At 47.8% G+C, this 25,707-nt stretch overlaps 1 protein-coding gene across 5 annotated transcripts in view; it reads left to right on the forward strand.

Moving 5' to 3' along the window:
- Positions 1-25,707, forward strand: part of GJC1 (gap junction protein gamma 1) — a 394,328-nt gene that overhangs the window by 342,743 nt on the left and 25,878 nt on the right. For all 5 annotated transcript variants that reach the window (XM_069634264.1, XM_069634266.1, XM_069634265.1 and 2 more), the window contains one exon: positions 19,440-19,513. The gene's annotated coding sequence lies outside the window, so the exon portion shown is untranslated. The remainder of the gene's footprint in view (positions 1-19,439; positions 19,514-25,707) is intronic.

Genomic DNA, 25,707 nt, shown 5'->3' on the forward strand with positions numbered 1-25,707 from the left:
GAAAGAATACAATATTTTTTGAGTGGTCCGGCACTGTGAATGTGCTCAATCTAAGGTCTCTGTACGGTATCTTGACGAAAGGAAACAAAAGCAGAAGATCGATGTGAAGTGAATCGAAGTGGTCTAGCAACAGTTTAAGCAAAACCCATGGCACACTCAAAAGTCTTCAATTCTGGTATCAAAAGGGATGAGCCCGGCCAGTCTGGAATTTATGAAAGTGAAACCTTGTCAAAGGAAAGGAACTTTTGTGATTTGTTTGCTGCATCAGGACATCTGCATTAAGAGACTATAATTGCGAGAGAGACTTTGGCGGAAGGCCCTGATGCCTATATGTTGAACTGTTTGTTACCTCTTGGCCAAGAAGCTAGATTGTGTGCAAAGCCCGCACGTCCGCCTTGCTCTGTGCTGAAAACGTGGGCTAGGGAAGCTAACTGCTCAACTATCCTGACATATCATTCCTTGAACACTTTTCTTTTGCGTACATTATCCCACACCATTTTGCATTTAGAAAGAAGGATTGGCAATACGTATATTAGTGTAGGCCCTTTTATTTTCACAGACTCCACTGGACCGATTGAAGTTCAATAAACAGCCTTGAACTGTGATCACTTGTCTGTCTTCACTGTTTAATACCATGCCTTCCTTACAGTTCGTATAAGAAAGCCCTGGCAGGAGAGTCTACCAGGTATTTGCAAGTGTATTAATATAAGAACGTTCTGGTAGGAAAGCACATCAGACAAGGACAAGCTGAACAATGTATAGGATATGCATTACCTTAAGAGGTCCTGAGAAAGATATATCGGGACTAGCAAAAGGCTGTGCTGATCAAGAGAAGAGGATTGCAAATCTTGCAGGAGACTACACCAGGTATCCTAACAAGATAAAGCCAAAGAGCCAAGTTGTTTTGTGTACCAGTTGTGTTGTGTATGAAGAGAAACTCAAGGAACTGATATTCTTGAATATAAAACAGAGTGAAGAGAAATCCAGGGGAATTATCTCTTTCCTTCTGAAGCTTTACTCATTTTCCTTTTTGAACATTTATAAACCACTCGGGGCCAAAAAAAATACCATTTTCACCTTCGAGTTAATTTTGCTAGAATAATAGGGCCAGAATAGTACTTTGTACATGGGACGTTTTTGCTTTGGACATTCTGGCATTGACAGACCCTTAGTTTTGGTTTTAGGTAGGGAAATATCTCTTAGAGCAGGGACAGAGAGGCATTTCCCCACCCCCTTTTATTTTAATAAACCCCTTTTACCAAAGCCATGATTCCCTTGTGTCCGAGTTTCAGTCCTGACTCCTCACAGTGCCAAGAGTCAACCTAGCTGTGGCTATCCAAGGGGCCTTCCATGTTTTAGTCCCTAAACTATGGAATGCTGAGCCTCCTGATCTGCGAAACTGTGAGTTGTTAGGACTGTTTATGAAATCATTGAAGACACATTTGTTTGCCCAATATATTTTTGGTTCACAGATGATTGCTTTACAGATCGTTAGTTTACTGTTCTTTTGATTAGAGCCCTGATGCCTGAGGGCTTGTTTACTGGCGTTATATAAGTGTAAAATAGAAATAGAAATGCCACACACAATGGCAGAGGGCCTGACCAATCTGAAGCAATGAGAGAAGGGCAGTTAATGGGAATCATGAAAGGCCCAATAAACAAAAGGTAGGGAGAAGGTGAGGAGAGTGGATCCAAACCTAGAAGCAGGAGAGAAAGCCAAAGGAGTAGCGGGAGAGGGAGTTATCCAGGTGCCAGCATGTGCAGGGCAGCTTGACGCAGAGCACACCCAGGACTGGTACAGAGAGAACTCAATAGATGGGCCAGACTGCCATGCACTACTAAGGGGACATCCTAGAAGTTAGTCTCTTTGCAATTCTACAAAGGGCTGCACTGCTTGCTGGTGTGAAAGGTCCCATATCTCACATTGTGAGTGAGACGAGGACAATGTCCCTTAGCGAGAGAGCGTGGATCATAGACCTTTGTGACAATTAGTGGGGCTTTATAATTCCTTAAGTAACTGAGGGGCATTCCGCCTCTCCCTCCTTTACAAAGGCATTGAATGTCTAGGCACTATAACCCTGGATGAGGAAGAATTGGCCAGGTGCTTTTCTCCTGAATGGATTAGAAATACTGAGCTAGGCCCTATCCCTATGAAGACTACTGGGGGCAACAAAGCTTCTGGGCACTGTATCCTTGTGATGTTAAGTGGAACCAAGATGGGTTGGACACTACATTTCAGAGACTGAATTTGAGTCCAGAAACTGCTGGGTGCTATTACCATATGAATGTAAGTGGATCCAAGTAGTGGCTTGAAGAGACAAGTATCCCTCATGAAGAGAGAACCTTCATGTCGCTGTCAAATTTAACTTGTCCTGTTGCATTGTCATTTCGGCAATTAAAAGGAGCACTATCCTCTTTTGTTACAGATAAACCACTAGACCCCACAGGCTTTAATACCAACCACCACCTGTTTGTAAATTGAGGTTGAAACCACAGCATTTGTGCCACATGTTCCGGTTCACCCCTTCTCCCACCTTCTCCATATGGGATGACTCTCAATAAAACATCACTCACTCTTCATTCTGGTTTCCCCTCTCCCTGAAGTCCTCACATCACTAACACTGTTTCAATTTTCTTCCCACCTCATACCATGCATTCTCAAATCCTACTAAATGTCTGTTCCATGCCCCCTGCACTTCCTGCTTGCACTATATTACCATTCTTGCTCCCTGTGGCGAACCAGAGGAAAGACTCAGACTAAGGTGTGCCATGTTAAGTGGCTCCTTATTTAAATAAAAATAAAATTCCTATCTATCCCTGCTTGTATGAGGGGAGAGCCCTGCCTAACCAAAGTAAAATAAGGGTGCTTGTCCTAGTCCAAAAGAAAATAGTCTTTAGTCCGAATCCTGCAATTTAACTAGCACTACTCCTTTGACGAAAACAGAAAGAAGGCAGCTGGAGCACTAGACTCGATCCCAGGCTTCTGCCTGGCCCACCTCTCAGTTTGTTTTAAATATTCATCAATGATCGATAAAACAGTTCACAACCTCTCTGCAGGGTCTTTTTGGCAAATGTTAATGTCTTTCATACGGTTTTCTCTTCCTCAGGAAAGTTAAGGTTGTTCTCATACAATTTCTCACAAATTCGCCTGGGTGCTCGAAACTCTCCAGGTTCTCCTTCTCCACAGTTCACTTTGTTAAACTTTGTGGTTCTCGGATTCTCCAATCCTCTGGTACTCTGACAGTCTTACTTTATCTCGGTCTCGGTGGGGACTCGGCCTTTTTGGGTTTTCTCTCTCTTGTAACGCTGATGGCTATCCCATCCTTGAATGGTGAAGTCTCTCCATTTCTCAGGGCTCTCCGAAATCCTCTGGCCTTCTAATAGCCTTGTTGCAACTCAATTTAAATAGGCATCTTGCCCGCCTGGGTTTATCAGGCTCCCGTAACCTCGTCGGCTTTCTCAGCCTTGATTAGCACTGATAGTACATGCAATAGAGTCATGGCAAATCGTACTTTTCAGCCCACGGTTCTGCTATGCACAGCATTTTTGACAGAAGAGTGGCACTTCGCCACTATAAATAGACTTTTTTTATTGATTTATAAAGTAGTTTTCAGCACTGGTGTTCCCCAGCCATCCACACCTCGGTGTTACAGGTCTGTTGCTGAGTATTTCTCAACCCATTTTCTGCATTTCCACAGAAAACCACTATCAACCCTTGCACGTTTTCTTTTCCTTGAAAAAGCGGTGGTATCGGATTAATGTTCTGTTATATTATGTTACTTGGCATTTATATAGCGCTCTATATATCATTGGTATGACATCAAAGCGCTGGTAGGTTGAACGCCCTCGGGAACCATAGTTCTGGTCAGTAGAGGGAGCTAGTGTCGTAGGGTGCGTGGGTGCCCCAGATATGTGTGCAGCTGATGTAATTGCTGAATGGTAGCTGCATCCTAGCGTTAGGTGTGGTGTTGAAGATATCAGTTGAATCTGTGCAGTCTGGTGGGTGGACACCCAGACTGGGCTTTGGCTGCGCTAGGCCTGAGGGAACGCACATGTGAGCAACTAGGCCGGAATGTGCTCGGCTAGCTGCGTTTTATTAGGTTGATGAGGTGTTCATGGGGTCGTATTCGTATGTGAACTGCTAGGCCGAATTAATCAGGGGTACAGCTGTGTTCTAGTTGTATGATGGTGTATAGTAGAGGGTAAGTGTAGAGATGCGATATGATGGTTATCTCTAAAGTGCACGAGACCAGGCACGTGAACAGGATGGCAGGGGACACACGGACACAGAGAGAGGGGCTGGGTTTACAGCAACAGGAGGGAGGAGATACGGATATATAGCAACAATATGGGAAACAGGAAGACAGGATACACAGTCATACACGTGTTAACATTTACATTTGCATTTCTGTCTAGATGCGATTCAGTTTATGTTCACAACTCCACCCAAGTGTCGGACAAGCTAACATTTACATTTCTATCTAGAAGTGACTCAGGCTAATGTTCACGATTTCATCTAAGTGAGGCACCTGCTTCCATCCAGTCCATCGAATGGTACATGCCGACATTTGGAGTTCCGTCTATGTGTGGGACATGCTAACATTTGTCTTTCTATCTAGATGCTACTCAGGCCAACGTTCACAATTTCATCCAGGTGTGACACATGCTACCATTCACAATTCCATCGACATGTGGGACATGTTAACATTCACAATTTTGTCTAGGTGTGGGACATGTCAACACTCGTAACCCCATCCAGGTGTGACTCAGGCCAACTGCCATGATTTCATCATAGTGTGGGAAATGCTACCATTCACAATTCCATCTAGGTGTGGGACATGCTGGGTCATGCTAACATGCTCAATTCTATCTAGATGCGACGCAGGCTAATGGTCATGATTCCATCCAAGTGTGGTGCATGCTACCATTCACAATTCCATGTAAGTGTGGGACATAACATTCACAGTTCCGCCTAGATGTGGGACATGCTAACATTCACAATTCCATCTAAGGGTGGGACATGCTGAAAATTGCATTCTATCTCGATGCGACTCAGGCTAATGTTCATGATTTCATCTAAGTGTGGCACATGCTAACATTTACAATTCCATCGAAGTGTGGGACATGATAACATTCACAATTCTGTCTAGGTGTGGGACATGCTAACATTTACAATTCCATGTAAGTGTGGAACATAACATTCACAGTTCTGTCTAGGTATGTGACATGCTAACACTCACAATTCCATCTAAGTGCGGAACATGCTGACAATTGCATTCTATCTAGATGCGACTCAGGCTAATGTTCATGATTTCATCTAAGTGAGGCACATGCTACCATTCGCAATTCTGTCTTGGTCTGGCGCAGGCTAATGCTGACCGCTCTAATTAAGTGTGGCATTGCTAACATTCACAATTCTGAGGTATGAGGAACATCCCCTGGGCGACGGCCCAGTGCCATACGTCCTGCGCTTCTTTGGAGAGCGCCGGGGATCTGGTGCCCCCCTGCTTTCCTGATGTAAAACATTATGGTGGTATTGTATGTGAAGACCCGCACCACATTGCCCTTAAGGGACGGGAGGAATGACTTCAGGGTCCATAACACTGCCCGCAGCTCCAGCAAGTTGATCTGCAACGTTTTCTCCTCCGGCAACCACAGGCCTCTTGCATGGAGAATTCTGGTGTGAGCTCCCCATCCCTCCAGTGAGGCGTCCGTCGTGACTGTCTCCTGGTGCTATGGGGTCTGGAAATCTGTGCCTCTGGACAGATGAGTGCGAACTCCCCACCACCTGATCGCTTGATGGAAGCTCTCGTCGAGCGCAATCTTGTTCTGAAAGCTTCCCGACACTTGTATCCAACAGTCGCTGAGGAACTCCTGTTGTGGACGCATCTGTAGCCTGCATAGTCGGATGAGGTAGATGCATGACAACATCATGCCGAGCAGAGACTTGATGGTCCTCACTGTGGCGACCTGCAATGTCAACCGCTGTTGCACCTTGCCCAAGATGCCTGTTATCCTTTCCTCTGATGGAGACGCCAGGCACAACACTGTTGAGACGGGCTCCCAGAAACAGTGTCCTGTGATGGAGTCAAGCAGGACTTTGCATAGTTCACCAAGAACCCCAGTTCCGTCAGCAGTCGAACGGTCTTCATCGTTTGGTCGACAGCGATGTCCTTTGAGCTGGTCTGGATGAGCTAGTCCAAGTAAGGGTAGATGTGGATCCCTTGCAGTTGCGCCACCACTGGCCCCAGGCACTTGGTGAAAACACTTGGCGCCGACTTCAATCCGAAGGGAAGGGCCTTGGACTGATAGTGCTTCCCTTCAACCAAGAAGCACAGAAACTTGCGGTGTCCCTTATGAATGGGGATGTGGAAGCACGCATCCTCCAAGTCCAGCGACGACAGAAAGTTTCCCTCTTCGAGCTGCCCGAGCACGTGCTGAAGAGTGACCATCAGGAACATTTGGGTCTTGAAAGAGGTCGAGGATGGGCCTCCATCCTCCGGACTTCTTTCTCACGAGGAAGTAACTTGAGTACACTCCGAAGCCTCTTTGGGACGAGCTGTATTGCGCCTTTTCTTGGCATGGCCCGCACTTCCAGCAGCAGCTGAGGGACGTGGATTTCCTACCGGACCACAGGTGGTACTCGGGGACACTTCTGTTGAAATTCCATGGTGTGTCCGTGGGTGAGAGCGTTCAGCACCCAACGGTCGGTGTAGATGATCTTCCATATGCTGATGAAGTTTACCAGCTGGCCTCCCAATGGGGGACACAGGTCGGTTCAATCCTGCTTGGACTTCCCTGGTGACGACGTCCTCCGAAGGCCTTGGAGCGGCCCCTGTTGGTTTCCAGGGCCGAAGAATGGGAGGGTTGGCAATAAGAAGAGGAGCCCCTGCCAAAACTCCTGGAGGATCCTTGGGACTTGCTGCCTGAGGGCCAAAAGGCCGGCCTCCGCTGTTGAAGAGTGCCCAAGGCACGTACCGTCTCCGTGTCCATCTTTATGGCTTGTAGAGTCTCATCCACAGCCTTCCCAAACAAATTGTCCTAGTCGAAGGGCATGTCCAACACCTTCGACTGAACGTCCTGATGAAAGTTGGTAGCCTTGAGCCAGCCATGACGGAAGCCAAACTCTGTTGCCCATTTGGTGCGACCCTGCGTCGGCAATGTCTGTGGCCACTGTGATGGCCTGGTCCGACACCACTTGGCCTTCCTGCACATTTTCCATTGCTACCAACCTCTTATCATCGGGGAGGAAGTCCTGGATGGGAGCGATCTTGAACCACAGCTCCCGGTCGTAGCGTGCAACGATGGTGAGGGGATTGGTGGCCTTGATGGTCGTTGCCGCAGAATAGATGACCCGTTGTCCCATGGCATATATCTTCTTGCCCCCGCTGTCCGGAGGGGTGGATGCAGCCGAGGAAGAATCATCCGCGGACGACTTCTTGGCCGCCGCTGACACCACAGAGTATTGAGACGGTTGGGCCCACAAGCATTTGTCGGCACCCTGTACTTCTCAAGGCAATCCCTCTTCACCGGGGCTGTAGAAGGGTTCTTCATGAGAGACAAACCTTCGTCTCAAATGTCATCCAGGAGTGGGACCGAGAGGATGGTCTTTCTCTTTGCTGATATAAGAAGCCCTCTTTCTCCTCTGGAGTGAGCTGGAAGATTTCCGAAGCGCTGGAGATCATTGCGTGGAACAATCCTATCTTGTCCGACGGGGGAAGATCTGGGAGGTGGCGACGCAAGGTCCCCTCCATCCCACCGTCATCGCCCATGCCTGTCGTGTCAGGATCCGTCTCATCCCTCAGAGGGAAGGGGGGGGGGGTGCAATAGGCATACTTTTCTATCTCAGAGACCAGTGCATGCAGTCCAGAGAGAATGTCCACAGAATGGTCTCTAGGAGGCAGTTGAGGCGGGTGTGGCAGCTGAGATGGAGGCGGGATAGGCCGCTGGGGCACCGGATGGTAGCCCAGGGTCTCGTCGCCATGCTGCTCTTCCTCAACGGTATCTTCGCTGTCGTTGCGCTTGTCATAGGTCTCCTCCTGGATGGTTTGCAGGCAGATGAGCTCCTCTTCTGACAGGCATAATCTTCTCTGGGGTCTTGTCTATGCGCCGGAACGCAGCCTCCCTCTTGGGAGGATGGGATACCCTTGCCTTCGGGGTTGCGCCCTGCAGAGCCGTCCCGGTGGCCTTTGCAAGAGCTCCACCACCCCTTCGATGGAAGGCTGGGCCTTTGCTAGGTGTACCCGGGCCTTCACGGTCAGGACCGGAGCCTTATCCTGTATGGCCTTGGGTGTCCCAGCCTCCTTGTCCTGCTTGGCCTTCTCCTTAGGAGGAGGGTCCGCATCCCGATCCCCCTTGCCTTTCTCTGGCAGGTCGGTCTTGGGCTTCTCCTTGAGTTTGCCCGGATGGTCCGACTTCCTGTGGGCTGAAGAACCTGAGCGTTGACTGGTGACTGAAGCTGGAGACGTTGAATGTGCCCTGGCCGCTGAAGAGCCCGCCGCAACGGTGCTCCTGGTGGCAGTGGACTCGCAGATCTTAGCCTTCTGCTGAACCTGCATGGGAGGGATGCCCTCAAAGGTCTTAGAAGCCCGCTCAGCTTTCTTGCAAATGGGGGAGGCATGCTGCTGGGACTCCCTCAAGAGCAGGGGCCTTGGTCTGTAGCCACTCTTTCAGCCGCCTGTGCTGATCCTTCATTTTGCGAGGGACCATCGCCTGGCAAAACGCACAATCATCCTCTTTATGCGTCGGGTACAGGCAGTAAAGACACTGGGAATGCTTGTCGTCCGAAACGACATTCTGCAAGCCACAGTTGTAGCAAAATCTTGAACAGGGGTGTTGAATCCTTCTCCTCCGACATGGTCCATGCAGCGTAGGCCTGAAGAATCTTCTGGAAGCCTCCACGAAGAAACTCAACGAAATTCGCCCTTGATGGGCAGTGAAGAATCTGAAAAACGGATCCCCGTTATCGGAAGGTTGATAGATGGAGCATGCGGCTCGATTGACCGAAAAATAGAGTAACACTTTCAAAAAGCAAAAAAACTCACTAACACGAGAACTCCAACACTTGACATGCAGTAAAAATCTAAAGATGGCTGCCAGAGGAGGGGCTTTGGTAGAGGGCAGTCATTGGCTGGGGGCAGTATGACCCAGAGCTCAGTGATTGGTTGTTAGGAGAAAGACAGTTCAGAAATGAAACTGAAACAGATTTTTTCCTTACTGAGGATTCCCAGTCTGATGACTGGGAATATTCATGATCATGTGAATCCATGCCAGACCCCATGCTGAAGAAACATTTTTAATTCACCATTAGTTTCTTGTATAAATTTGAGACGGACCATAAGCCAGGAAAAAACTATAGGGCTCCTCTTTCTCCCTCCTGCCGGCAAAAACCTGGAACAACCTCCCGAAAGGAATAAGAAACACCAAAGACCACCTAAAATTCAGAAAACTACTAAAAACCTTGGATCCAAATGGAAACAACTGAAACAATAAACCGGAAATGCAAAGTGATCCAGTTGACAGAACCTATGACGTTACAGATAACACCTAAAACCAACAGAGGGCAACACCCACAAGAACAAGAGACAATGCTAGGCTGAACGGACCACAAGCAACAACCCATCACGACAGAATAGCTAACAAGGCTGAAACAAACCGGCACTACCATCAACTTTACCCACCACCAAGCCTCTCCTGACAGACATGACTAGATGGACCTTGTGTAAACCCAAGGCAATAGGGCTTCTACACTATCCAACTACCAGCTCACGCTCACAAGACATCCACCTTCAAAGACACTCGTCCATATAAGCTAACCCACCCACCAACCAAATGAGACCACTATCACACCAAGAAACCCACACACATGCTAGTAAGTAAAAGACGAACTGCACTAGACCAACACGCGATACCCTAGCAGTATTCGTGGAGATGTATTGACTTCAAAGATTAAGCCAGAACACACAACAAAATCATCTAATACATAAGTATGGTGATTCACTTCTGCCAATCCAGACATCCTGGTAAGGACCAAACTGTAGCGAGTCCCACTCAGACAGAGCGATGGGACACAAATAGATCTGCGGGGAGCACTTTGCATCAGCCACAGACTAGGGTGTAGGGGTCGGCCCGAGTAAGAAGAAGGATAGAATTGCAGAGATTAACAAACACAACATATGGTCAGAGAGATGAGAGCTTTGTCATGCAAAAAATAGATCACTGTAGGGAAGACATTGTCTAAATCACAAAAGAAAACATATGAGTGTGTTTCTCCAGACAAAGCTAATAACCAACTCTACTAAAACCTCACCCCTCTTCACATACCTCAAACACTAACTAAACACAGCCATACCTCTTAAATCACAGCGACCCACACACACTTCACCACACTGCAACAATCACACCACACAGCCTTACACAACAGCACAGAACAGACTCCGACCACATACCACACCAAAAAGCTCAGCAAACAGTGATAACCTAACTGAAGCTGCCAACAGCACATCACAGCTCCCTTGCTCCTTCTCCAAACTTTGTCCTACTAACGTCCCCTAACTCAACCCCTTTTCTTCAGATCCGCCAGGGGACTACTACGGTGGTGATCGTGTGTGGTATAAAAATATCCTTTAACCTTAACTGAACATATCTTGAACCATCCAGCATGACATAAATAAGTTTTGGGGTCGCTACATACGTTTCTTTTCCTGTGTGGCATGGTTCATTGTCCTCCCTCAATTATTTTTTTACACACAATAGATGAACACATTCTCCAGCATTGGATCTTTCATGGATTCACATGCTTAGAATATTCCCCGTCGTCAGACTGGGAACCCTCGGTACACATATATATAGTCATTTCCAATAGGAAAAACTTCTGCCCTATCCCCGTCTGCGTCCTCTACGGGGCCGCCCACGTACGCCCCGTTGGACGTGATGGTATATAAGCCCCGCCCCCGCGGGTCCCTTCAGATTTCAACCGTCTCCAAAGATAGTGGGATCTCCTCGTGTATTTTCTTCAAATACTTCTCGATTGTTTCTAACTCCTGCGAGTTTGTCTGTTTGGTCCGCTTCTAACTCCTACGAGTTTTGTTAGTTGGTCTGGCAATAATGTCGGGTAAGCCTCTTTTCCGCCCGTGTGCCACGTGCGGTCTAAAGAAGGTTTATGAAGGGGATGGCCATCTTGACTGCATCTACTGCCTTCACCCCCACCACTCGGCGGACCAATGTGATATCTGCAAGGGGTTTTCCCAAAAAACCCTGAAGGACCGGAATCGGCGACTGGTCTCGTGGCTGAACGACGGCGCTGGAGCGTACCCTCAGTCGGAGGTAGGATCGGTGCGCAGTATCGCCTCAGCGAAAACATCAGAAGCCTCCCGACGCTCACATCCGTCGGAACCTCCGGCCAAAAAATCACGACCTACGGAGAAGGACGTGCCTCGAAGTCATTCCTCTAAGGCCTCATCGAAAGAATCGACGAAGAAATCATCTTCCTCTTCTTCTTCGTCGAAGAAAGATAAGGACAGGCCAAAATCCTCCTCGAGCGATCAGAAAAGATCAGCTACGAGTAGAGAGGCGGATAAACGCAGGGAGAGCTCCGCGAAGGCGGGACCGCCTAAGCCACCTGCAGGCCCTCCGTCGACGACGACGACGGCGACGATCCAAGTGCCCACTCCGTCACAGTCCCCCGCCTTTCAAACGGGCTCATCGTCGACGACGATTCCCTCGTCGACGGAGTTCCAGGCCTGGAGGCCAGAAGCGTTTGACATGGGGCTACCCGACACACTGCTACAAGAACAGGCAGTTTCGATCGCCTCCAAAGAAGACGACGGCTTCAGAATAGTGAGCCCGGAAGACCTGGGGCTACGGCCCAGATTTCCTTCTGGTGCAACCTGCTCTCAAGTTTTCACCCAGCCTCCAAACGCCCAGGCTACTCTCTCCATGGAGGTACTTTCCTCCTTACACTCGCTCTTGAAGTCCCTGGACGAAAGGCTCCCACCTGTTCCGACGACTCCCCTCGTCGACGAGCCCGGACCTTCACACCGCCCGACTAGATCGGTCGTGGGCCCAACTGCTCCAACAGTCCAGGAAGAAGGTGAGCTCTCGGACTCCCTCTCTGAACAGGGGTCAGCTTCTGATATCTCCCTCTCGCCGTCGAGAGACCCGTCATGGGTTTCGGATGTGGAGGTGGATCCTCCGAAAAGTCCCATTCACCCATCTCCACCGGATGACATAGGGGCCTTCCATTCCATGATGGAAAAGGCCTGCAAGGAGTTCGGTTTGACCCAACAAGAAGAAAAGAAGGACTGCTTCCTCTTTGACCACATGGGCAAGAATAGGCGTTCCGTTTTTTCGATACCGATACTGGACCACGTATGGAAAGAGGGCGTCCAAACCATGCGGCATCCATTCTCGGAACCTGCGGTCAAAGGCCGCGTAGAGAAAAAATTTAAAGTTCCAGATTCGACGCCAAAATGCCTCTCTGCGCAACCCACGCCTGACTCGGTGGTATCGGCGGCGGCGACGAGAAAGGCAAAGGCCCAGCATAAGTGCTCTACCCCGCCGGACTCCGAAGCTAGACGCCAAGACGCTTTCGGTAAGAAGATCCTGTCAGTGGGAGCGTCAACAGTGAAAGCACCGAACTCCCTGGCAATCATGGCCAGGTATGACAGGGAGATGTGGCACAGACTGGCACCCATTTTGGACCACCTCCCAGAAGAACACAGAAAATCAGCTATGTCCCTGGTTCGTGAAGGAGAAGAAGCCTCGAACCATGCTATCAATATAGCGGTGGACCTGGCAGACTCGGGGTTCAAACAAATTAACAACGGAGTGGTTCTACGACGCCAGGCCTGGCTCAAGTGCACCAACTTTAGACCCGAGGTGCAATATAAGGTCGTCGACATGCCTTTCGAAGGTGACCACCTGTTTGGCGAAAAGGTGGATGAGGCCTTGAAAGGAGTGAAGGAGGACTCTGAGACGGCGCGCTCGCTGGGCTCTCTCCAAAGCGGTAAGCCCTTTCGTTCCTTTCGCCCCTTTAGAGGAGCTACGGGAAACGCACGATTTGCGGGATCCAGGGATAGAGCATTCGGGAGGTCTTCATATCCGTCCCAAGGCTATAGACGCGCCTCACAGTCCTCGACCCGACGCAGAAATTTCCAGGCCTCTAAGAGACGTCCCACTTACTCGTCGTCGACGGGAAAACAAAAAGATCAACAATGACGTTCTAGGAGGGAGAGTGTCAAGTTGCGTCGAGGAATGGGAGTCAATTACGACAGATCGGTGGGTTCTGGACACGGTGAGACTGGGACATTCCCTAAGATTCAAATCCAGACCTCCAAGACGTCCACCGATACGCCTGTCTCAACCACACCTAAGCGTCTTGCGTCGAGAGGTTGCGCTCATGCTAAAAAAAGGCGCCATCGAGTTAGTCCCTGCTTCACAGAGAGGCTTAGGGGTTTACTCACGCTGCTTCGTAGTAAAGAAACCAAACGGGAAGTGGCGCCCCATCCTCGACCTACGGGACCTCAACAAAACCCTGCTGAGTCAAAAGTTCAAGATGCTTACTCTACAGGAGGTAATCAGATCGGTCCAAAAGAACGATTTCCTGGCGTCTCTGGACCTCCAAGATGCGTATTTTCACATTCCGGTGCGCACTCACCACAGGAGGTTCCTGAGGTTCCTAGTCGGCCAAACACACTACCAATTTACTGTGCTCCCTTTCGGCCTGAAGTCCTCCCCAAGAACCTTTACAAAGTGCCTAGCACCCGTAGCAGCCTGGCTGCGGAAGGAAGGGCATCACGTTTACCCGTACCTCGACGACTGGCTCGTGAGGGGATCCTCCCCAGCGTCGACCAACGACAGCCTATTGACCACCTTGCGACTGCTACAGCGTCTGGGATTTGCAGTGAACTACGAAAAGTCTTCACTAAAGCCCTCGAAGAGCTTGAAGTTCCTAGGTGCTCAATTCGACACCCACACGGGACTAGTGAAACCATCCCTGGAAAGGTTGTTGAAGATCAAACACCTGACGAGCCAACTTCGTTTACAGAGAAGGTTGTCAGTAAGAAAATATGCGGCTCTCCTCGGCTCCATGGCATCGTGCATCCACCTAGTCGCGAACTGCCGGTTGTTCATGAGACCTCTACAGGAGTTCCTATCAGACAGATGGAAGCAGGCCACAGGCCGCTGGTCGGACAAGATAATAGTCGACGACGAACGAGTTATCAAAGCCATCCGATGGTGGAAAGTGGCGCGCAACCTGGACAGAGGGGTCCCCCTGCAGGAGCCGGAATTTCAGAACACCATCATTACAGACGCCTCTCTGTCGGGCTGGGGAGCACACATGTCACGTCACCAAACCCAAGGCAGGTGGTCGTCGACCGAATCTCGCCTACATATCAACGTCCTGGAGCTCAGGGCGGTGAGATGGGCCCTGAAATCTTTCCTCCCACACATCAAGGGGTCAAAAGTAAGAGTGCTCACGGACAATACGACAGCTATGTTCTACCTGATAAAACAGGGTGGCACCAGATCCAGGACCCTCTCGAAGGAAGCTCAAAAGATCTGGCATTGGGCTTTAAAACACCACATCTCCCTAGTGGCATACCACCTACCGGGAGCGAAGAACTTACAGGCGGATTCCCTGAGCAGGACTATGTCACAAATACACGAGTGGGAGCTGGACTCCACTCAACTCGGGGAAATCTTCGAAAGATGGGGGACCCCGTCGATCGATCTCTTCGCCACGGAAAGAAACCGAAAATGTGCTCAGTTCGCGAGCAGATGGCCCCAAACAGGCTTCCTGGGGGAAGCGTTCTCGTTTCCGTGGACAGGCAAGTTCCTCTACGCCTTCCCTCCATTTCCCCTCATACGGAGGACGATCCAGGGGATCCACAGGTACAATTGCCGGGTCATCCTAGTGGCCCCGCGCTGGCCGAGGCAACCATGGTTCTCAGACCTCCTTCATCTGTCGCTGGATCAGCCGATACCATTCAGGAAAGTACCGAACCTCCTGTCCAGGGACGAGGGGACCGTGTGGCACCACAATCCGGACAGCCTGAACTTAACTGCATGGCTCCTGACTTCTCGGAGTTCGGGAACCTAAAAGTCTCGACTGATTGCCGAAGGATTCTGCAGGCGGCCAGAGCCCCGTCCACTAACAAATCATATGTAAGCAAATGGAAAAGGTTCTGTATATGGTGTCAAACACAACAAAATATACAACCTTTGGAAGTAACTCCGGAGCAAATCCTCCCGTATCTTCTTCATCTTGCGGAGAGCGGACTGTCATCATCGTCAATCAAAGTACACCTGGCGGCTGTTTCGAGATTTACCAGAAGAAGACAGTCCCCTCCACTATTCAGTGACAGGCTAGTGAAGCATTTCATGAAGGGTCTGTTTAGAACCTTCCCTCCGGAAAAACGGTTCCCACCGTCGTGGAGTCTGAACACGGTTCTAGCTGCCTTAATGAAGCCTCCCTTTGAGCCAATGTCCTCTTCATCTCTACAATTTCTATCTTGGAAACTCGCGTTCCTAGTTGCCATCACTTCGGCTAGAAGAATGTCGGAACTACAGGCACTGGTCATAGACCCTCCATATCTGAGGTTCTTTAAGGACAAAGTTATTTTATCAACTAACCCTTCATTCATCCCAAAAGTACCGTCGGTCTATCATAAGCACTCGACCCTGGTACTCCCTACTTTCTTTGCATCTCCTTCGTCGACGGCGGAGAAGGCTCTTCACACTCTGGACGTCAAAAGGGCGCTAAAATTTTACCTGCAAAAAACGCAAGATATCAGAGCCACCAGACAGCTATTCGTCGCCTACGGCCCCTCGGCTAGGGGTAAGGCTATCTCCAAACAAGGTCTGGCTCGCTGGGTCTCCTCGGCGATTACCCTGTGTCATTCCAAGGCCGGGAGACCTCTACTACATCGTCCCAGAGCCCATTCCACGAGATCGACATCTTCCTCCGTGGCTCTATGGGCAGGAATTCCGCTGACGGACATCTGCCAGGCGGCGGCATGGTCTGTTCCGCACACGTTTACGCGCCACTACTGCCTGGAAAAGCAGCACGCGGATGAGGTACAAATGGGAAGGGCAGTGCTTCGCCACCTTTTTCAATGAGGTAAGCCAAAGTTTCAAGAAGAATGCTGCCTATTATTATTTGGCCTCAGCTGGTTTTTCAGAGTGTATACATGAATGTGCATAGTTTATTGACCTAAACATAAGTGGTTGGGTAGATATGTGCGCAAGGGGTGCACACTGAGTCATGTGACATAGCATTGTATGGCGGAAATCCGTTTCGTATCAGTATAATAAGTTGTTGCTTACATACATGGTGTAAACGGTAGTGTTTGGGGGTGTCTCTACGAATGTAAGTTACATTGCACTCTCACCTCCTTCTTGATGTTACTGCTTTACAATCTATTCTAAGCATGTGAATCCATGAAAGATCCAATGCTGGAGAAGGGAGTAGTTTCTTACCTGTAACTCCATTTCTCCAGCATTGGTATCTTTCATGGATTCACATGCGCCCTCCGGCCTCCCCGGACTGCAATGTGGAAGATTGGTATGTAAGCAAGTTTTCCCCCCGTTATCTTGGAGGGGTCGAAATCTGAAGGGACCCGCGGGGGCGGGGCTTATATACCATCACGTCCAACGGGGCGTACGTGGGCGGCCCCGTAGAGGACGCAGACTGGGATAGGGCAGAAGTTTTTCCTATTGGAAATGACTATATATATGTGTACCGAGGGTTCCCAGTCTGACGACGGGGAATATTCTAAGCATGTGAATCCATGAAAGATACCAATGCTGGAGAAATGGAGTTACAGGTAAGAAACTACTCCCTTCTATTTTCTGCTGATATCTGACCCCACAATACATTTTCTGAATGGCTGGTATTTGTAGAGAATGGCAAATTGTTTACCAACCTGTTCCAAAAACCTACAGATGGGGACAATTTATTGCACTGCTTAAGTGTCCATTTTACACAACTATTGAGAGTCTACCATATGGACAAATGTTGAATAAGAAAATGGTCAGCGATACAGTGCAGTATTAAGACTGCATCATCCCCAGTATTTCTGTCCAAAGGACCCTTTGCTTCCCCTGTGACCACCCAGCATCACTGGACTAGCTGAGAAGTCTTTTTTGATTCATCCAAACTGTTTAAATAAATTTAAAATGGGACTGTGGCAAGCAGGCAGAAGGTCAAACTCAAATGTTGCATTTCTCTGACATCCCGTGTCTGTGTTTTTCATAGCTCTGCTTACTTATTTTGGTATCCATGCGTGCACCGGAGTCCCATTCAACTCACAATAGTTGAAGGATGAGGGGAGGAAACTAATCCATCCTGGAATGCACCAGAGAGCCTTGCCGCCAGACTGAACTATTAAATGGACACTGGCTCATACAGCCCTCTATAGCCTCTGGTGTACTTTGTGTCAGGTATCTTTAGAATTCAAGACATTGTATTTCTGCATTTCTGTGTTTTAGGATATTGACGGTCTGTGCGCAAGATGGAAGAGGGGGTTGAAATGTATTAAGTTTAATCTTGTCAGTTGTGTGCTCGTCCCGGCAGCTAATGCACTTTGTGTGTGGAGCGTGGGGATCCAAGCTCTGCTCTGCAATCTGGTCTTGGCGTCGGTTACCAGGCTCCAGGCCCACCACAGCTTTCTTGTGGTCACGCCACCAAATAAATTCTTTCCCGACCTTGGCTTCTCGGTCGGTCAGGATGCCAGTCTTATGGTCCCTGGCTAGCGATTTGCTTGCTCTCAATGCCACCCAGGGCTCAGTAGTCTAGCATGGCTCTGCTCCTTTCAGGACATCTTGTCAGAGGCTTGCCTCTGTGCGGGTGTCACTCCTCCCTGTGTAGGAGTTTTTCCCCCCGATTCCAAGTTCCTCGTGGTTTTATGTACGTATCACAAACAAAAGTGGTGTTTTCTTCTATTTTGACTGTGGCGTTCAGCGAGATCCAGCATTAACTGAAGCCACAGAGATTGCAGAAATGTCTCTATTTAGTGAGTCAAAACCAGAGTTAACAGTCTTTCAGATTCTCTATATAGGCGGATAATGTGTTCTGCGCTTGGAGTTCCTCGTAGGAATGGGAGTCCTTGTCCCCAAGAGGGGAGTCACTTCCAGTGAGGTCCCACTTGCCCAGACCCCTAGAGAGGGTCATGCTGAGTGAACTTGCCTCCCTAACCTTAAAGGGGGTGGCTAAAGAAGATATCAAGAACGTTTCCAGGTCAGTCATTCAAGGCCCCTCTCAAAAAGGAACTTCTAGCCAAGGGGAAGGGAGCATCAGAGTCCTACGGTGGGGTCTTAGCCGCCCAATTCCCCAACCTTGCATCTTGAGCACGTATATGTAAATAACGTAAAAAATGTTCTGCCAGTCACTTTTGTCCCCTGTCCATGTTTCCATTTGTACCTTCCACATTCTGCTCACCCATCACTATTGGTTGTTGCACAGCACCCTGCAAAGAGAATGTTCAGCCCACAACTCTGCTATGCACAGCATTTTTGACAGAAAGGTTGCACTTATCCACTATAAATAGACTTTTTGTATTTATTTATTAGTAGGGGAGTCTTCAGCTTTTGGTGTTCTACAGCCATCCATGCCTCGCTGCTACAGGTCATTTGCTGAGTGTTTCTCACCCACTTTCTGCATTTCCACAGAAAGTCACTACTACCAACCTTTGCATATTTTCTTCTCCTTGAAATAGTGGTGGTATCTGATTAAGAGTGCATAATCCCCAGAATTTCTGTCCATAGGACCCTTTGTATCGCCAGCGCCTACCCAGCATCACTAGACTAGCTGAGAAGTCTGTTTTGCTCCATCCAAACTGTTTCAATAAATTTAAAATGGGACTGCACCAATCGGGCAGAAGGCCAAACTCGACTGTTACGTTTCACTGACACCCTGTATCAGTGCTCAGCTTACTTATTTTGGTATCCATGCTTGCATTGGAGTCCCTTTCAACTCACAATAGGTAATGGATGAGGGGAGGAAACAAATACATCCTGGAATGCAACAGTGAACGTAACCGCCAGACTCTAAAATATTAAATGTTCACTTGCTCATACAGTACTCTATAGCCTCTGGTGTACATTGTGTCAAGTATCTTTAGAAGTTAATACATTGTATTTTAACATTTCTGTGTGTTGAGATATTGAGCGTATGTGTGCAAGATGGAAGAGGGGTTTGAAGTGTATTGAGGTTAATCTTGTCCTATCTCAGTAGCCCTTCTTCCAAACAAATCCATCTTCTAATGAAGAATCTTAATGATAACATTAGGAAGAAACATTTGCCAGTGAATCAGCAATGGCAACACTTAGTTACAGCAGTGTCTCTTTTTAAACACTGTCCATACTTGTGTATCCCTGAAATAGTGAGGCCACTTGTGGTTACCATGTTAACCTCTTAAAATGTTCTTCTGTTTTAGGACGCTTTCATGAAAATCTGCAAGGAACACAGACCCCTACAGCAGCTCTTGCTGACGGGAGTTCATGACAACAGGTAAAGTGTCAAGTAATATTCTTTCTACAGTAGAAATGGAAAACTGCCGGATTGTCCACGTACATGCGGCATGAGACTCCTGCTCCTTATGCAACCACGGCTCTCTACACTGCTGTCTGCTTTTCTGTGATTTTCTGCTTGTAGTTCTATGCATAGTTTTGAATTTCCCAGTGTTTTTCTCTTTTCAATAGTTCATTAATTCTGCTTCCAACCTCTGGTAATTACTGTCTTCAGGCAATACCTCTGTTGCAGTTCTCCCATGAAGCCCTACATTGTCTCTGACTAGAGCCTGCCTCCTGAGCAGTCATCTTTGGAAATGTCTTTGGAGAGTATTGTTGCTCTGGGCATGACAAAATATTCTTCCGGCCCGAGGCAGAGTACAATGGTATGATGGGCCTCATTTGCTTCCTCTTTGGGCATCTCTTGGGGGATAGGTTTTAGGCCTCATTTCCTCATAAATAGAGGCTTGATTGTGGTCTACCTGAAAACAACTCTCATGTGGTTCTATGGTATGCCTACCTCCTTCACCCTCCCTCCCCCCAAATCTGGAGGCACGCAGCGTCTTTCTCAACTGTACATTAACCATCATGTTTTGCGCTTTTGACACTCGAGAAGAAAAGTTCCTGAGGTTTGCTGCAGAAGGAGTTGCACTGCTAAAACATAGTCCTTCTGATGCCCTAAACAAATTGGCTGGTGCACTCAGATGTTCATCCACTTGTACCTTTTTTTGTACAACTGGTTTGTGAGATACCCTCAAATCCTCAAAAGCTCAAACTGTCTTCACCTTGCCTTGCAGCTTTTTTTCTGATGGATACTTTTGTCTAAGTGGTAGGTCAGAATCGGGACTCTTACGACCAGACATTGTTTCAAGAGCTCTATTTTTGTGGCGTCCAAATGATCTTTCCTGAAGTCAAAAGGGTGGTTGTTGGGATGTCAAAAAGTAATAAAAGTCCCCTGTCCGGAATCCTACTCTAACCTAACCACCACCTGTCTAAGTGTTCCAGCCCGGGTCTTTCTCTGTCTCTTCCCACTCAGGGATTCTTTCATCCTTTTACTCCCCACTCTGGGGCTCTTCATACACCCCACTCTGGGGTGTTCAGTCTTTCTGTGCTTAGGGCTTTTTCCCTTCTCACTCCCCTCCTCTTGGGTATGCTTCTTCTGTCTTCACTCTGGTTCTTTTCCCTAGTCCTCTCTCCTTCGCTTGCCTCCCTCTCCAGTTGAGCAGCTGCGTACTGGACTGCCTCGAGCAGTGCTCCTCGGGAGGGGCGTTGAGTCTGGTCAGCTTGCCTCTCGCTGTAGAGTCGCTTTTGTGACTTTTCAGAAGGGCTCCATGTTGGCTTTCCGGGACTCGTCTTCCTCGTTCTGGCAGCTTCTCAGGGCTGCTGCAGCCAGCCGTTGGCTGCACCTTCCTGGGGCACCTCGCACCCCTGCCTAACGACACTGGCATTCTTTATCTCTATCCACACCTTCTTTGGCCTCTTTGACGCTGTGCAGCTCTGTGGGCCTGCTCTGCCTCTTTCAGTGATTGGCTGTTCCAGGGATGCTCCTCCATGGGCTGGTTCACTCATTTCTTCTTAGTCTTCACAAGAGATGAGCATACCTAGTGTCGGAAGCCAAGTCAGTTATTAGTAAAGTGTGTACATGGTCATTGCAAAAAATAACCCCTACAGATCTTACAAAAGTGTTTGTGCCTGGGGGGAGGAATAGTCACGTATCCTGGTCGACGTCTCTATCCTCTAAGGGGGGAGTCCACTCCAGAGGGTTTTCAGCTTACCCTGTCCCCTGGGGAGGCTGTTGGGGGGGGGGGGGGTTTAAGCAGAGCGGCCCCTCCTCGACTAGTTATAAAGGGGATGGCTTCCCCTTGGGGAGTGGTGACTAGCTCCCTGGAATCATCACATAACAGACCACAGGCCTAATTTTGTAATCAATCGTCTGAGGTGCAGTATGGTTTGCAAACTAGTTCCCTTTCGGCTGGGCACTGTGAGAAACCAGAAGGTGTCTCACCCCCTAGTCCCAGTGTGGATCTGTCGCTCAGGTGGGCAGGGCACGGCCATTGCCTTTGGATCCCGACCCTAGCGTTGGACCAGTGAAGAAGGATCACCTGGGTGAGGGGTCCTTGGGGGAGTGGGACACTGGATGGAGAGATGCTGTATCCCTTTCTTTCCTGTAACTCCTTTACCCCATCCTGCCCGATGGGATATTTAGAAACTCAAACCTCCACCCCCACCCCTCTCTCACCTTTTCCTGCACGAACACTTTTACACAGACAGCCCGCTCTGGGAGAAAACAGACTCTCACCCGAGCCATGAAGCTGACATGTCTCAATACTATGGTCTGGCGAGGTCAGGCAATTATCGACAATCACTCACACCTGACTTCCATTACACTTCTCCACATGGATAAAACGCGGAGCATGAGAGCACACTCTGAACGACACAAAATGCACGAAGGTACAGCAGTTCCGAGTCGGCAGCTAAACGAGGGGAGAAAGACAGCCAGGCGATTAAGGTTTGTGAGAGGGGCAACACCCTTAACCTTGTTGGTAGGAAGCTGTTACTTTCAAGAAACCTTCAAGGCAGAAAACGGAAGACCAGGAAGTAAGGCTGAAAAGTCCAGCATTGTGTGTCAGAGATACCAAGGGTCCGACCGCGTAACTGACCACAGTGGGGAGGAGCAGCAGAAACTGTGGTATCATCCTTGGCTCCAAGACCAAAGAAGCGACAGAGAACAGCACAGCCGGTGAGTTGGGGAGACAGATGCCAGACCGGTGTGTGTTGAAGTCAAGGTTGCAAGCAGCAATATTGTAAAAAAGCTCTGTAACGAACATTCTTAAATGCGTGTGATGAAAGACGCGAGTGAAGCTAAATTGCTGGTGAATATTTGAACATTAAAAGGAAAGATACAATACCGTTCACAAGAGTGGTCCGGCACTGTGAATGTGCTCAGTCGAAGGTCTCTGTACGGTTGAACTGTTAACTCGTAGCCAAGAAGCCAGAGTGTGTGTGAAGCCCAAACGTGCCGCCTTGCCCCGTGCTGAAAACCTGGGCAAGAGAAACTAACTACTCAACTATCCTGACATATAATTTCTTGAACGCTTTTCTTTTACATACATTGTTATCCCACATCATTTTGTATTTAGAAGTAAGGATAGGCAATAGCTTCTATTAGTATAGGCCCTTTTATTTTGACAGACTCCACTAAAACTGCATTATTATTATTATTTGATGGTCGTAGCTTGCTCCCATCTATAGATTTAGGTTTACATAGGCGTTCTACCAACCCATTGAAGTTCAGTAAACACCCTTGAACTATGACCACTTGTGTCGGTCTTCACTGTTTCATTCCATGACTTCCTTACTGCACCCATTCCTTCTCCATGTTCTTGGTGCTTCAGGAGCCAGACATGAGCTCAGAGGTATATAGAGAGTTCTGCACTAGCACCATTTCTAATTTCCTTTTTTACTCGCTCGAGTGCTAGTCTTCAGGACTGCTACCTTACTTAATGCATTACTGCCTATCTCCTCCTGAGCCCCCAGGGTTTAAATCCTATTTGAATTGCAAGAGACAAATGTCAGTTTGATGTACACTGCCACAGTTTGGTGCCTGCACACAGATCGCAACACAGATGTTTGTGCATCTTCCCAACCTGTGCACCACAAAGCTGTAAGAACACAACAGTTTGTCTCAGTTTATATTGTTTTTCACAAGGGAGAAACCCCTTTGCGCTTGGCTCCTCTACAACCCAGATATTTGCTGCATCAAAGAATTGGGGATACAAGAAAGCAGTCCCACTGCTGCAGCTCTGCTTCTACGAAGCATTGTTCTTTCTCCTGCAAGCTGTTCCCTCTGTCTAGAGACTGGGGAATTGCACTGACCCCGGTTCCATCTTCACAGGTAGACCGAGACGTGGAGACTGCACACAATAGTTCTAGATTCTCAAACATGAACTAAAACATTGTAAAGTACTACCCTTATAATGTTTACGCAGGTGCTAAGCTGAAAGCAGGTACACACGAGGACCTGTATCTATACTAAATACAATTGTCTGGATGAACACAACCAGAACCCAACTGCACACTGGATTCAATAAAGTCAAAAATATGGCATCTGAATAAAACTCAAATTAAACCAAAGTTTTCCATAACAATTGTTATCAAACATTTCTTTCTAAATAGTTAAGATGAGATTTATCTCGCAGTTAATGAAGGATTCTCATAAACAAAAATAATTGCATAGAATAGTGCAATGATGCACGATGGGTAAACAAGTAAATAAAGCACCCTAACGCCCATATACCCTATGCGTTTCAATACGTCTCATCTTCAGGGGTTAAATCCTTACAAATTACCTGAAAGTAAAAAAAATCAAATGTTCTTTGCACTCTGTCTCGAAACACGTAGGGTATAGATTATGATCCTTAAAAATTAGGTGATCAGTAGGCGTTGGGGTGCTTTATTTACTTTTTTCAATATCGTGCATAGTTGCACTACTCTAACTATTTTTGTTTGAGAATCTTTCATTAACCGCAAGATAAACATAGTTAATCTCATCTTAACTATTTACAAAGAAATGTTTCCAAAAAAAAGGTTATGAAAACTGTGGTTTAATTTGAGTTTTATTCGGACATCATATTTTTGACTTTATTGAATGCAGTGTGCAGTTAAGTTTAGGTTGTGTTCTTCCAAACAATTATGTTCCAACTGCAAAGATATAATTTCCTAAAGTGTCCTCTTACCGTGTGGAGTGGGAACACTTCTTGAACTAGATGCTTGACATTTTCTTGAAGTCTCCAGCAGCTTCACACTCAGCCCCACAGTGCAGGTCTGCTGCTCCTTCATTGGCGAGCAGATGCCTTTCTGGAACTGCCAGAGTATGCTTCCCATCTCGGTCCCTTGCAGGCCTGTGAGGTCATCAGTCGTAGTGCCATTGACACCAAGAGCTTCGGCAACAAAACTAGACTTGCCTTTACGGCTTGGTGCTCAAATCAGACTGAGTGGCAATTCTGGGTTCCAGGTTTCTGCCACTTACATTCAGGCCTCAGCTGTGGACACTTAAATGGACTCTGCTTTTGAAGAAATCTTCGAGGAAGCTATAGCTTGACCATTTGGCTTGGAGAGTTTGTTGAGGGGAGTGATGCTTGTGAGACCTTTTCTAATGAATTATCCCTGTCACTAGAATATTGACTTGACGGAGTCTAGTGGCCTTGACTCGTCACCGGAACTGGAATTTATGGTGTTGGTTAACTCTGAAAGTACTGGTGTTTCATATTGCAAGACCATCAGGAAGTCTTTAGAATTTGTGGGCAAACTTCAATCACTGGCCAACGTTTTGGAGCATAACACATACTGATGGAGGTACCTTTCCTTTCAGCTCTCCAGGCATCGTTAGCCTGGCCAGAAAGCACAGGCAGTCTCTTAATGATCTGGGATTCCACATGACTGCTGGAGTATCTCACTTCCTTCCTTTCCTTTAGATGGGGGAACTGAAAAAGCTAGATACCTTTGGGTGTAGGATCTTTGCTTCTGGCCGCTTACCACTTAGGACAGCAAATGCCTCATGCAAAACATGATTTACTTTGGGTTGGTCCTCCCACACCTACTGCGATATGATTAGCGAAGTTGTGCAGATTTTCTGCAAGCTGTCTAGGCTCCTTTTGTCGATCTAGTGAATGATGGTGAGAGGGTCACAACCGATTGCGTAGCCAAGCCTACGGGTGAAGTCGTATGCAGGCACTCATGAGGGTGTCTGTTTGCCCTGTATGTCAAAGTAGAATTGTTAAATGATACTCACACCACTAATGCTGGATCTTGTGAGATTTTTCAATTTGCCTAGGTTTGCTGCATACAAGAATGGTCCAGATATGTCCAACGGGTTTTGGAACTAATTTTAGTGCCCATCCTTATCTAAGTTCAACTAACGATTGGTATAGTGGAAACTTTACTGATGTATCACATGATTGCAACTGTACCTCATTCAAATTTGATCTGGTTTTTCCTTGTTTTAATAGTAAATTGTTATGTAGCTTATTTTATTATGTATAATTGTTGCTTTAGTTTGTTTTGTATTATCATTTATCTTAGTTTGCTTGATTAGAGCTTGTTAATTTAGTCAAATGCTTTCAGTATTACATCTCTATTAGGTACAAATCTTACTTTCTTTGTTTCTTTGTTATATCTTGTTAGATTCTTTTGTGT

The sequence above is a fragment of the Ambystoma mexicanum genome, chromosome 13 (assembly GCF_040938575.1).
Source record: "Ambystoma mexicanum isolate Mex_15411 chromosome 13, UKY_AmexF1_1, whole genome shotgun sequence".
NCBI classification, from domain to species: Eukaryota; Metazoa; Chordata; class Amphibia; order Caudata; family Ambystomatidae; genus Ambystoma; species Ambystoma mexicanum.